Here is a 14,294-nt window from a genome sequence, read left to right as displayed (position 1 = left end):
TCGCTATACCAGTTGAGCTAACTGGGACGGCAAGCTTATGGTAGGGCGAGAGCGAATTGATCAATAACTTGAAGTGGGAACTGTGTTGGTCAAATATTTAAGGGAATCCCCCACGGATTGTACTAAATATTTGGGGGATTCCTTGAGGGATTCCCCTAAATATTTCACCAACACAGTACCCACTTCGAGTTATTGATCAATTCCCTCTCGCCCTACCATAAGCTTGCCCTACTGGTTAGCGCAATTGGTGGAGCGACTGCTCCGGTAAAGTGGGGTCCCGGGTTTGAACCCCGGACCTTCTTTAACTACGAAGTTTCTAAGAAATCTGTATAGCTATCCTTTGTAGCCGTTTGGCTGCGCTCTGGTGGATGTCAAGTAGTAATTATTCCCTTATTACAGATCTACTCCACCTTAGGGGAGTCCTCTAAATATTTGTCCAGTAAAGCTTGAATACTCGATTAAAAGCGCCGAGACTTTTGATCGCTTGTTCCGTATTGGGTGCGGTGAAAAAAATTCAGGTACTTCCCCGTGTCGATGGGTTCCTCTGTATGAACTGCCCTGTTGTACGATGTTGCCTTGCAAGCCTAAAAGCAGAAGGACAGAAGTAATGTACAATGGGGGCTATTGATGATGGTTTTTAGAACAAACTTCACAGGGAGGACACACAGGTAAAAAAGATACGGGACGCGCACGGTGGTGCTCTTGGGACAGGTTGCGCAATCCCTGCTGCGTCCCTTGCGGGCAAAACCCAGTTTGAAACCACCTCAAAGCCTCCTGAAGGTTGTTCCGCGGGTGAGGCGCACACGTAAACTCTCTATTGCGGCACTTTTGCAGGAGAAAAAAAAAATAGCACCAAGGATATTTGAGTTGTTTGACGATGGGCCAGATCGCTGACCTATCGACACAACAGTTTGGTGTGAGAGCCTTTTCTCAAGCATTTCACCGTAGAAGAGCCGGGCACCAGGCGAAGGGAAATTTCGCACGCATAACAAAACCGCTAGATAGGCTGGGGCACCGGAGGTCAAAATCCAGCACTTTCCTAATGCGAGGTAGATGCTCTACCTCAAGGCCCCTGCTTCGGTCAAGAATTATACGCCCTGCCAAATAATGCCTCCCCACAGGCCCCCCTAACCAAGAGCGAGTCCCACACAAGGGCGTACCACCACACTCGGTTGTGCTATGTACCTGTCAGAATATCCTTCAACATGAGTAACGCTCCCATCGAGAGTGGGAAGCTAGTCAACTACTGCTATCTTGTTAGCATGTGTGCGCCTAACCCACGTGCTTCGGACAGGCGAGGACGCAAGCGACCGTAGTGCGCTTCCATGCTGCGCGCCCCTGCAGGGCGGCACAGCATCCTTGACTTCGGGTGCTCCCATCAGGCCGCGATTCAGGCGAGAGTCCAATTCTCCAAATTTTTTAATAAGCTGCTTGCTTTTAGGCCGCCCCTGGTTACGCAAGCCGACTTGCACACCTGCGCTCTCGCCGTCTGCTTTTCCCCTATGACTTGTCCCCTACGCACTTTTGTATTGCTTAAGGCTCCGCTTTTTTTTCTGAAGACCATGCCGAAAACAAGGACTGTGAGCAAAAAGATTGCATAACACCTGTTTTTGTAGAACCTAAGTGCATATACAGATGAAAGGCGTAGCATTCTGGCTATTTATTTCAGTGTTTTTACTGCATATCAAGAAAGAAACATTCGTCAAGGTATAATTAAAAAAAGGCAGAACATTACTGTTTCGTTGCAGCAAAGGGTGCCTTGATCACAATGAGACAGAAACAGATGAACCGTTGCTTATCAAGGAAAAAGCGTGGGGAACAGAGCGTATGCACCGGGCGTTTCAGCTGACACTTTCAAAAAATTTAAAACATTATTGTTGTAGAATTATGGCTTTTGCGGCATAGTATAAGCACCGTTGGTGGACACCACAAAACAGATGAATCTTCTTAAATAGTAATCTGGTTAACAAATTTTTAATACTTAACTTTTTAACTAGTAGAATTAGACGCTTGGTTGCAATTAGAGATTTATATCTGGTCGTTAGCAATAATAGCCATACAAGTTTTTAGAATTTGAAAAATGCGATTACCCTTTGCGTTGTGCCTCGTCAAAATCTAGCTTTTTCCACTAGTTGAGTGCACTGGAGGCGTTGCTTTACCAGCGTGTTTTCGAAAGTGCATGTATTATCGCACGATGGAGCTAACTTTTGCCGAGCAACAGCGACGAGAGAAATCGTGCTTTGGAAATTCCGTAAACTACCAGGACTAATACTAACGACCGGCTACAAACGTGTAATTGCAATCAGGCGCCTAGCTCTAGTAGTTAAGAAGTTAATTATAAAAAATTAGTTAACCGGCCTATTACTTCAGACGATTCACCGGTTTTCTGTTGTCCGCCAATACTGGTAATACTATGCGGCACAAGCCCCGCACCCCGAGCACACCTCAGCAAGTGGGTAACTATGTCTGCGATCAGCAAATATTGTCAACGATTACTAAGGAAATATTGTCTACTTTAAACGACTAATTATTACTTAAGCGTTCTGCTTTACAAAGTACGAGGTTCTTGGAGGCCTTATCAAATGCTCTAGAGAAATTTTAAAGGAATTTCTGGTGTTTTTGTTTTGCAGAGAACTAAATATTGCGCGAAAGCACAGTTTTTTAGAGGTGGGCGACGCCACAACGAACCTGAAAGCACGATTGAGGTTTCCACTCTCTCAGCGATCCATTTATGCGTGTGTTCAACCTTTGTGGCGTGAATACGAATTTACCTAATGTACGCCGGCAGCCTATACTCCCTTGTGGCGTTTCTGCAGCAATGTTGTGAACGCCAACACGTACTGCTCTAGTGCAGCATTGCTAACACAACGTTGTCTGCATCATCGAATGCAGCGGACATCTCCCTGTTACTACCGTCACATAGCTCAAAGGGCTAATATAAGTTTGATAGTAGTACGAGTGGACGAAGTAAACGATGTGCAGCGCACAGCGCGAGAGTTGTGGGTATGCGCCATGTTTTAAGAGGAAGAAGAGGGAGAAGAAGATCGATTGAGAAGCGCGAGAGTGTGTTGCAGTTTAACGCGAGGCGTGTTCATCAGCGGCGACAGCCACAGCCTCGGTAAATCGCCGCCTTTGGGATGCTCCAGAAGCGACTTAGCATTATGCCTTTCATTGCGAAGATGCAAAACACTTTTGGTATATCTTGCAACGGAAAATGGAAAAAAAAAAGACAATGTTGGCAGCGTGTTCTGTGCGGTATCTCAATGTACTGCCATTTGTTGGTGAACCTTCAAACATGTTCTTCCTGACTGGACTAAACAGTTTCTGAAAAACGGGCATGATGGGCCGACATTGCGAATCTTTTTTCTACAAGCGACCACATCAGAAGAATCATGGTCATGTAGAGGAATGGCATTTCCTGAATTATAACCAGTGTGACAACTACTTCTACTGTTGTGGTGTTCACTGCGCTTTTTCTAGTGCATGGTTGCTTAGGTGTGTCGTATTGTAATGTACTAGTGGTGTGCACTGTGTCGCGCCTATTCTCTTGCTCGGTCCTTTAGGTATGCTGTATTATGTACTGTGTTGATTTCCGATTGTTTTCTTTACGGTTTTTACATAGTGCATATACATAGAGTGTTGCTTCAGTGTATTAAAGCCCTTTTTTACATAAATAAAGCGGCGATAGGCTAGTGCTCTCGTGCTGCAGCCTGAGAATTGTGTTTGTTCGTGCTGCCGCGGGATGAATTTCTAGTCGTGGATAGATTTTATTTCGTTTAATCCATTACTTTCACTTTGCACAAACTCGCAACCACCTCAAGCATACTGCCCCCGCAAGAATGCTGACATCTCGATATGTTGCTCGGTGTTAAACCTTAGGAATAGTGCTTGCGCACTGAAAATGGAGGTGGCACATAATTAAATGTAGAGAATTTGGTGCAGTTTATACGTGACAGAGAGAACCTGCGTTTTTCACGAACTAAACTTTCTGAAGTTATGTGCAGTTAAGCAGCAAAACCTGCTATATTGCAGATCAACGGGCAATTTTTTGAGCTCGCGAAGCCTTCGGCGAATTTGAAATCGCAATTGCAGAAACAGGAAATTTAAGTTAGACTAGGACACCGCTACAATCTTTGAGCACAGTAATAATTGTTAGGGCAGGGTTCACACCACAGTGCCTATAAGCAACGCCTGCAAGCATGGAAGGCCCTTGCCGCATCATCATTCACATCAAAACAGCCAGGAAGAAAAGCAAACAGATAAAACCTTCCCCCATAATTGCGCGGCTTCAACTTCAGCAACCTTTCCCACTGCTTCACTATATGATACAATTTTTTGTCCGGCCCCCTTGTAGTAAAGTCTGGTTTATCCAATGAAATTTAGTCTAAAATTTAAACACATTCTGCAAAACATCATGGAGGAAGCAGTCTTATCTGTGTAGCGTGGCAGTGAGCATCAGATATTTTCATTCGGCGCTACCTTTTGAAATGTGCCAACAATCAAAGTAGTGCTGGATGGTGGGCTCCTGTGTCCACATGTACTTGGTGACTTGGACGTGCTCGTCAGTTCTCACTGTCTTCACCTTGAGCTCCCCGCTCTTTCACCATTTTGAGGCTCTTCATAAATGCATACTGTTCCATGGATTTGCTTGATTTGACATCTGCGCACTTGTGAGAAAAAAAAAGCTAAGTTACATCACAAAGCCACTTTATTCAAAAGCTCTAACCTACCTCCCCAACTTGCACTTGCTCGAAATGAAGAATTTTGTCGAGCTGGGCGACGCGCAGAGAATAAGTTAAAATTTTGCCGAAAACCCTGGGGAATCGCAGCGTGCATCACCAGCCACGTCCACAGTGCAGCCTCTCAACTGCCGAAACAGCTCTTCCTGTTGCTGTTGCCAGATCTGGTACAACAGAAGTGCAGCTTTTAAACAACATATCAAACGCAGGACACTAATACACTGCCCGTTTGCTTCTTTCCTTAGCAGGCACCTTGAAACGATTTTGAGAAATTTTTTTCGGAACCACTTTTCAGATTAAAAATCATTCCTGCGTCTTACGGAAATTCAAGATCCTTTGAGGTCACTCTAGCTGCCGTCAGAAAATCATTTCATGAACCTTTTCTCTATGCGGACCATGGAATATTGGTTCAGTAATTCTACGTTTGACAATGCACAACCTTTCTCCTACCTTGTCGATTGCAGGAAGCAGGTAGCCTCGCAGGTAGTTATAAAATGTTTGTGGCGTGAATACCTGCACGTTTACGTACTTGAACATTCGGAGCACTGAGGTGGGACTGGTGCCAGCAAACAACATAGCTGCTGACATTAGCACATTGCCGGCTGCTTTGCCGTTATCATAGGCTGGCTTGTTCAGGTTAGTGTGTGCTTTGAACAAAGTGTCTGCATTTCAAGCCAGGTGGCAGACACACGACTCGCACTTTTGTACGCGGCAAAGCACTTGCGGCACACTTGAAATAGTTCAGTGAGACTGCTTTCAAATATGATGAATTTTCTGTCATCCTGCGGGAGGACTTCTTCACTGATGGAGTAACGTCTGAAACAATATAAAGTGTGTTGTAATGGTTAAATTGAAATGTGTCATTCTGCTGAGATAACTGAAGGCTAGAATTTAACAGGAATAAAGAGCAGTAAATGTAACGGCAGCCCACACTGACACTGCGTTCTGAGTGCTCTAGGGCACCATTTTGCATGCTGTGCATTTTTTTCTTTAAAGTAATGTGAGATTTGCAAGCAAGATTTTTTCTCTCATTGATGACGAGCAGCTCCTTGCGCCACTGAATATTGTAAAAGCATTTCGATAGATCAAGATCTGCTTTATGAATATTCATGCAGTGTGCAGTTATTCAGCTGCTGAGAGGACATGTGCATCACCGCAAGCCAATTATGCGAGTGCAGCGCTTGCCTTGTCGTTGTACCGTCTTTTTTGCGCTGTTCACCAGTATGAGTGCAGACAATATGATACTCATGCCTGCCCCTACCCAAGAAAAGGGAGAACATCTTTACAGTGCTCTTCCGTCGCCTAAATTACAGATCTGATTTTTAGCCACGCCGCATAATGAAATGACATGCAATGCACATGCTAAAGGGGTGCACATTAAGTTGTAATTATTACCCAAGGAAGGTCTCGTCAAGTGACGGGAAAAAATCAGAGCTCTGCCAAGTGTTATGCTCTTCTTCACAGTGTGAGGCACCAGATTCTATCGGAATGGATGACTGTCGTGGTTGAATGGGATAAGAGACGCTGCTGAACCATCATTTGGTAGTGAGGGAACTGTTCGGGAGGGGAGAACGTGGTAGAGGAGAACAAAGGGGTGGTGCTGTGTAGGCTGGAGCAGCACTTGTAGTGGTGCAAGTTTTGCAGTATGTGCCGGTGGACGGACCTGCATCTGTTTGCACATGCGGATCTTTTCTCAGGGAAATGTGAAGGTTCACCTGTGTATCTGAAAATTAATGAAGAAAATGAAACTCATGCCATGCCAAGTGACCTTTGTTTATGCAAAATTAATATCGCATAGTAATGGACGCCTCATTACCATCTAATAGGCATGACTAACAAACAATATCAGCTATACTACCACTACCTGCTTGTGAAATACGTGTTGGCCTTCTTTGGAGGACCAAAAAGTGATTTATACACACCTTCCCAGCTATTCCCCGGATTGGAACTGACACAACACGAATGCCTCCTCCAGAATTACTCTAGCATTCAGTAATAGCACTGAATAATAAACCAAGTGGTACCCCTTAATTCTCTCTCCACCTTTCTAAGACACGGCAAAAATATTGCAACACAGTTTATTCTTATGGAATGTGGGAAGAAAACGAACACACTGCTGCTGCGAGGAAAATCTTACATTGTGTTTACACATCAACACCGTCAGTCTGGCAGGCAACAGTTAAGGTATTCCTTGATGTCTTTGTGCAGCTGTCAACCGTTCGAGGCGAAATTTGCGCCACTTCTGCTCTCATGGCAACTTCCACATCTTGCGGTCCGGGTGTGTCCTAAAAAATGTAAAGCTGTTAGCAACCGAAAGTAACGACAATAAACTGTAACAAAATTGATAATTAATTTTCATCACGCGTGCTTACCAGAGGCCGGGTCTGAGGTTTTTCGTCGGTACGGGGTCTCGCTTGAGGCGAGCGCTCTTCATGTCCATACCGAGGTTTCGTAGGACGTCCAGGTTCGTTTCACAGTCACCAGGTAGAAAGTGCTCGGAGCACCCGGACCTGGTCTGACTACCCATATCGGTTGGACCATCGCGGCTAATTGCTCGAAAACACACGCTCTTCGCTGCGGGTCGCTCAAAGTGCAGGTGCTAAAAAGCCGGCTAAAGAACCGCATCGATACGATACAGGGAGATCACAGGCACCACAGGCAAGGTGCGTATATGGAGTGGGTTTCATCTAAGTCTGAGTAATTTTTAAAAACAGGCTTTTTCAGTTCGAAGAACGTTTTTTCTGCATAGAATTGGCAGTGGTGTAGTACAGCAGAATTCAGCTAAGACGTGCTGGCTAACAGGGTGATTAACTAATATTGAATAGTTAATTGTCAGCGGTGTAGTACATCAGAATTCAGCTAAGACGTGCCGACTAAGACAGTGGATGTTTAATTGTTTACCTGTTAGTGTTAGGCTCCTTAATTTTTGGTAGGGGTAGTGAGTCGAGGAAGTCAGCAGAAGGGAGCTTGGGGAATCTATCATTGCTTCCACCCCGAAAAGTCGTGTGGCACTGTCTCACAACGCACATGGTTGGCATGGCATGCACGCAAACGCGAATAACACGCTGAAAACCACAGCTTAGTGCTGCCACGACACAAAAAGTGCGGCGTGCTGTTTCGAGCAACCGTAGGTCCGGGTTGAATCAAATTGTCGGGTTGAAAACAGGTTATCCTAGTCCATGTAAACGCCGCAAGTCGGTCGGACTCGACTCGACCTCTCAACTCCACCCATAGGGTGGATTGACAAGCGGCCGCCCCTTCCGCAAATAACACGTAATAATTCACACGCAGGTTTCCGGAAGGATGTTTTGCAGGGGAGGACCGAAGCGGGAGCCGGTTTACTCGGTGCGCACCGCGCGCACCTCAGAGGGCGCGCCGTGAGAGTTGACTCACTCGTATCTACTTCTAAATGCAGAGGCGTCGAGTTTAGCTGACCTTGTTTTACTCGATGCCCTGACTGCATCCGGCGTTGTGGGGTTCACGTAAACGAAAAGACCCCGCGCAGGACGGAGAAGCGCAACCGAAACCGAAACCAATCTCAGACCAATGACCTATCGACGATTACTTGTTGGATCTTACTGAGTACAGCTGCGTGTAGAAATAATTGCCACGCTTCATTTTATACTTTCTGATTTTATTACAAAGCTATTATTTTGGGATAACTGAAACTTAGATACGTCTAAGTTTTTAAGCGTATTAAAATGATGTACTTTAATAGTGCTCATGTCAGCCGACGACGTCGCATGGTCGCTTTATGAGGTAAAAAAGGGAGCGATTTCTAACGGACTTTATTGGTTGATTGGGGTTTAACGTCCCAAAGCAACTCAGGCTGTGAGAGACGCCGTAGTGAAGGGCGCCGGAAATTTCGACCACCTGGGGTTCTTTAACGTGCACTGACATCGCACAGCACACGGGCCTATAGAATTCCGCGTTCATCGAAATTCGGCCGCCGCGGCCGAGATCGAAGCCGCGTCTTTCGGGTCAGCAGCCGAGCACCATAACCACCGATAACGAGCGTAATTAAATGCAGGCTCAATATTGGGCCGAAATATTTCGGAATTGGCATGTCTAACGTTTATTGAAGCAATGAAAATTACAACCGAGCAGCTTCATTTTCTTTTCACAGCCCCTTTAAACACGACATTAACCCAACCCTGCCGCTCGAGCAGAGAGAAAATGTGCGGGTACTGCTGAATCGCTACCGTGATGCCTTGACGTCCTCGCCACGCGTTGAACAGACGCATCTTGCAAAACATCGCATTATTACAGATGAAAATGTTTCGCCACTTCGACAGTCACCTTATCGAGTGTCTACCAAAGAACGTGAGGCTATTAGCACACAGGTGAAAGAAATGCTCGCAAATGACGTTATTCGCTCTTCCAGGAGCCCATGGGCGGCACCTGTAGCGCTTGTGAAGAAGAAGGACGGCACCTACTGATTCTGTGTTGACTATCGTCGGTTAAACAGCATCACTAAAAAGGATGTGTATCCGCTGGACAGAATTACCGACGCCTTGGATCGCTTGTGTAACACCAGATATTTTTCCTCCGTGGACTTGAAGTCTGGATATAGAGGTAAATGGAGGTAAACGAAAGATCCCGCGAAAAAACGGCATTCATCACTCCAGACGTGTTGTACGAGTTTCAGGTGATGTCATTTGATCTTTGTTCGGCACCCGCGCTTTCCCAAGGGTCATGGACACCGTTCTTGCGGATTTGGAGTGGAAAACCTGTCTGCTCTACACGGACGACGTCATCGTTTATGCCCCGCATTTCGAGGAGCACCATCGTCGCCTCGAGGAGGCGTAGCAGGCCATTACATCATCAGGTCTTACTCTAAAAGCCGAAAAATGCCATTTTGCTTATGAAGAGTTGAAGTTCTTAGACCATGTCGTGAACCAAGAAGGGGTCCTTCCGGATCTCGAAAAAACGTCCGCCATTGCCCATTTTCCACCATGGCGTGACCAAAAGGAAGTTCGACGCTTCCTCAGGGTATGCGCGTATTACCGCCACTTCGTGGAGAGTTTCTCTCAAATTGCTTCAGCCCTTACTGCTCTGACAAAAGCGCATGTACCGTTCAAGTGAGAACCTCCGCAGCAGAAGCCGTTTCAGGAGCTTCAACGCCGCCTGCAGTCACCCCCCGTGCTGGCGCACATTGATGAGCTTGTTGACACAAGGGTCCACACCGATGCGAGCAACGTTGGTTTGGGGGCTGTCCTTGTTCGAGTTCAGAGGAACCAACAACGTGTCATCGCCTATGCCAGCCGCGCACTCTCCAAGACAGAAGCCAACTACTCTGCCTCTGAAAAAGAATACCTCGCCATCGTGTGGGCAGTTTTCAAGTTCAGGCCGTACATACCTTTATAGCCGCTCCTTCAAAGTAGTGACCGATCATCACGCACTATGCTGGCTGACCAATCTCAAAGATCCTTCTGGCCGCCTAGACAGATAGAGCCTTCGAATCCAAGAGTTCGATATCACCGCCATTTACAAATCTGGTCGCACACACGCAGATGCAGACTGCTTATCTCGTGCTCCTGTGCAACCAGCTCCGGATGACGCTGCTGACGACGATGAAGTATTCCTGAGTGCAATGCACACCAACGATTTCACCGAGCATCAGCGCACCGACCCCGGTCTCTGCGACATCATTCGTTATCTTTAAGGTGCCAGCAGTAGAGTTTCTAAAGCCTTCAGGCGCGCTTTGTCGTCTCTCTGCATAAGTAACGGTGTTCTCTTTAAGAACTTCCCTGCCAACACTAGGCCATACCTGCAGGTGGTCCCCGTGACCCTACGCAATGAAATTCTTCACGCCTGCCATGACGAAACCGCTTCCGGCCACCTTGGTGTTACTAGAACAGAAGCCAGAATTCAACACAAGTACTACTGGTATCGCCTGCGTCATGACGTTGCCAATTATGTCCCCACCTGCCCGGATTGCCACCGCCCTAAGGTTCCCCCGTGAAGCCAGCCCATTCAGCCGCCTTCGCAAGCGTTTCAACAAGTCGGCATGGACTTGCTGCGTCCCTTCCCTACACCTGGCTCCAGAAAAAGGTGGATAATCGTAGCCACATCTCACGTGTTATGCAGAGACAACATCTCTTCGCAGTAGCACTGCCCTCGAAGTAGCCCCGTTTTTTCTGCATCAAATCGTCTTACGTCATGGTGCTTCAGAAGTTTTGATTGCAGACAGAGGGGCTGCTTTTTTGTCTGAGCTCCTGCACTATATTCTAGTTTTCAGTCACACCAGTCACTGTAGGACGACTTCTTATCATTCCCAAACTAAAGGAGCGATGGAACGCTAAACAAGACGCTTGCAAACAAGATTTTCATGTACGTGGACGTGGAACATAAGACCTGGGACGACGTCCTGCCCCATGCAATTTTCGTGTGCAATACAGGCGTACAAGAACCACCAACATAACGCCGTTTAGCCTCGTTTATGGCCGTAAGGCGACGGCAACACTCGATGCCATGTTGCCCATGGCAACGACCACCCAAATGACGACGTTGCATCCTTCTTACAACGCGCCGAAGCTGCCCGCCAACTCGCACGGCTTCGCATTCAGGACCAACAGGGCCAGGACGCGCAACGGTACAACCTACGGAGGCGGCTTGTTGAATACCTCCCGGGTGATCTTGTCTGGGTTTGGTCCCCAATCCGACGACGCGGCGTAAGTGAAAAGCCCTTACGCCACTATTTCGGTCCTTACCGAATTGTGCGATGCCTTGGAGCACTGAATTATGAAGTCGTACCTCACGAGCCTCAACAATCTCGACGCCACCCCCCGCCACGAGGTCGTCCACGTGATTAGCCTGAAGCCCTACTACGAAGGGGCGCACTCACTCTTCTCGAGACCACTCCTGTGTTCGTGGCGGCATCGTGTCGATGCCTTCGGAGGAGCGGGGCTAATGACGCCGCCGCTCGTGCAGACGAAAGCACCTTTGAAGAAGGGGGAGGAAGTGTGTGTGGAAGTGTTCTGGAAGCGCGCGTCCTGGGCTACGCCGTTGTTGACCCTCCACCGCTTATTACCAACGTGACAATATGACGAATCAGTGCAAGCGAATAGGTGTCAACTCTGCGCTCTCATTTCTTCTGAAACACGACCATGCACTGGTAATCAGTCATGAGACCCTTCACGAGGGCTTGTCTTTGTGACAGGATCCTTGCTCTTATCTGCCCTCGCTTTTACGCGCGGCGATAAAAGAGTGAGTAGTGTTGCAGTAGAAAAATTTGGGATGGCGAAGGTAAGGGAGAACACGGCTTTTGAAGACCGGGCGAAGTAGGGTGTCCCAACCAAACCATCTGCGGTCACGTGCTTATTGTCCACGCCACCTGTAAATTGAACTAGTGACACCTTCTCTGGACCTACGCCGCGATAACCACGCCGAGGTTCACGTCAGCCGCTTGAAGCCATATTACAGCCCCCTCGTCGTCTCCTCACGTTAAAGAACCCCAGATGGTCGAAATTTCCGGAGCCCTCCACTACGGCGTCTCTCATAGCCTTAGTCGCTTTGGGACGTTAAACCCCATAAACCAACCAACCAACCAACCATCCTCGCCTTGAGTCGCCAGGATGGCTCCCTTTTTCCGCCGGAGCAGTTGGAATGAAGAAGATGATTCAACACCGACGCTAAAGACGACGAAGTGCTAGCGCCGCCCGTCGGATGCTCGTCTGAGGACATCATCATCATCATCGCGCTGGAGAACTGCGACTTGTGTTCCGGTCTCTCGCCTCGATGGTTCCTTGACTACTGGCGCTAGGGTCTTCGTCACCGTAGCTTTCAATCTCCCCATGAACCACTCTACAGAATGCTTAAAAATGAAAGAGCTCGCATCTTCCTTAACCTTAATTTGTTGCGGTAGATTTAAGAAGAGAAAAATTTATCAAAGCGTTTGCGTGAAAAAATGTGGCGTGTGTTATAGGTTAATAAACTGGACTAGCATTTGTCTGCATGCGGTGTTCACCTCTTCCAAGAAACCTTTTGCGAAGACGCCATGTACCCCTGGTGATGTAAGCTCCATGAAACGCACCTGTGTTGTATAAAAGCCGCTCGGCACAACAAATATAGGCCTCTGTAGATAAACAGGTCCCGCCGACCATTGAAAGGAAGTGTTCCTAAATCATAAGCTTTAAAAGAAGAAAAAAATCTCAACTCTGACCATCTGTGTGTCGGATGAGACAGCGGTGAATTGGATGTATCCTGACCCATAAAAAATTCTAGCTGGCAGTGCGAACAAGTGTGACACTGCTGCAAAGTTATGTTGCAGTCTTCACTACTACCATACTCGGGTTACAGTCACTCGCACAAAGGATAAACAGACGTGCTGCTTATATTTTCCGCACAAGTCAAAAAAGATATTTGGTATACTAACAACTTTAGAAGCGAACAAAACGTAGCACAATTAACGACTGCGTCATGTCTGTGCCCGCTTTTATCTATTTCGATTCAAGGCGGCAAGTGACGACTGGCGATTGCGGCCACTTTGAATACTATGCGTCAGCAAGCCGTACCGGTAAGTATTGAGCCTACGTATATAGGAGACGTGTTTCTATAATGTATGTTGCAAACATCAATTCTTTGTGCACCCACCTCTTGGTTAACTTTGTCTTCGTGCTTGTTTTTCCGTGCTAGAATATTTCTCTAATCTGACAAGGCATTCCGACCATCTACCACCAAAAAGTCGATCCCTCTTTAGGCTACTTTTTCGCATAGCTGCGACCTTTCATCTGGCTGCCTAAGAGTAACTAGCTTCCAAATATTCGACGCTTTATGTGTTCCTATTTCATCTAAACAACATCTAATGTAAAGTGCGAGTGAAGCTCGAATTCATGTTGGTCGCATGTTTAAACTGCAACCCAGTGCGAACGAGTTACATTAGTATACATACAGGAGCAGCCATTGAAAATTGGTTCAGACGAGCTGGCCGGATCTCGGATTGGACGCGTACTGCGTGATGCAAGAAACTCTCTTCAGCAGTCTTCAGCAGGCGGCTCAGAGTCCCCCACCTCTGGATCACAGACTGAATAGGCAGCGTCCATTTGCAGCGCGCCCAGTCAGTACTCGTGTTGTGAACATATGCTGGCTCCATGGCGAGCCATCTGAAATGCAGCCGACTTTGTTCCGCGTACGCTGTTTTAGCCTTCACGTTAAATTACACCAAAGCTAGGTTTACCCTCACAGCACCCCCTGCCATTTTGATGAAGCTTCCTTTTATCAGGAAAATGATCGTCATTATCTAATGCCACCTCCTAGCCAGCTGAGGCTGCTTGCATCTGGACATCCTGTGAGCATAATTATGGCTGGGGCCTGAATTTTAAAGACTTCGCAGTTTTTAGCACTGGTGGTCTTCAAACAACTTTTGAAGTTTGGTTTGAAGAATTGAAGCATCTTCCTTGTACAGGGAGAATTAGATGGTTATCAGGAAAGGCAAGCTGTCTTCACCTGAAGACTCTAGGCGAGCTGGTGGTCGCATCCTCTTTTGATGAGTTATTTCAGCGCTTTAGGTCAAATCTGACGTCAGTTATGCCTGTCGCTCTTTCAGCCTTGCAC

General features: G+C 47.1%; 1 pseudogene; it reads right to left on the bottom strand.

The window, feature by feature from the left end:
- Nucleotides 1-4,465: 4,465 nt before the first annotated feature.
- On the bottom strand, nucleotides 4,466-6,408 carry LOC149337264 (uncharacterized; annotated as a pseudogene).
- Nucleotides 6,409-14,294: the final 7,886 nt, after the last annotated feature.

This window comes from Amblyomma mixtum, chromosome 7 (genome assembly GCF_055824585.1).
Source record: "Amblyomma mixtum isolate Tamu chromosome 7, ASM5582458v1, whole genome shotgun sequence".
Lineage (NCBI taxonomy): Eukaryota > Metazoa > Arthropoda > Arachnida > Ixodida > Ixodidae > Amblyomma > Amblyomma mixtum.
Note: the sequence above shows the minus strand (reverse complement) of the source record. Positions and strands in the feature narration are given on the sequence as shown.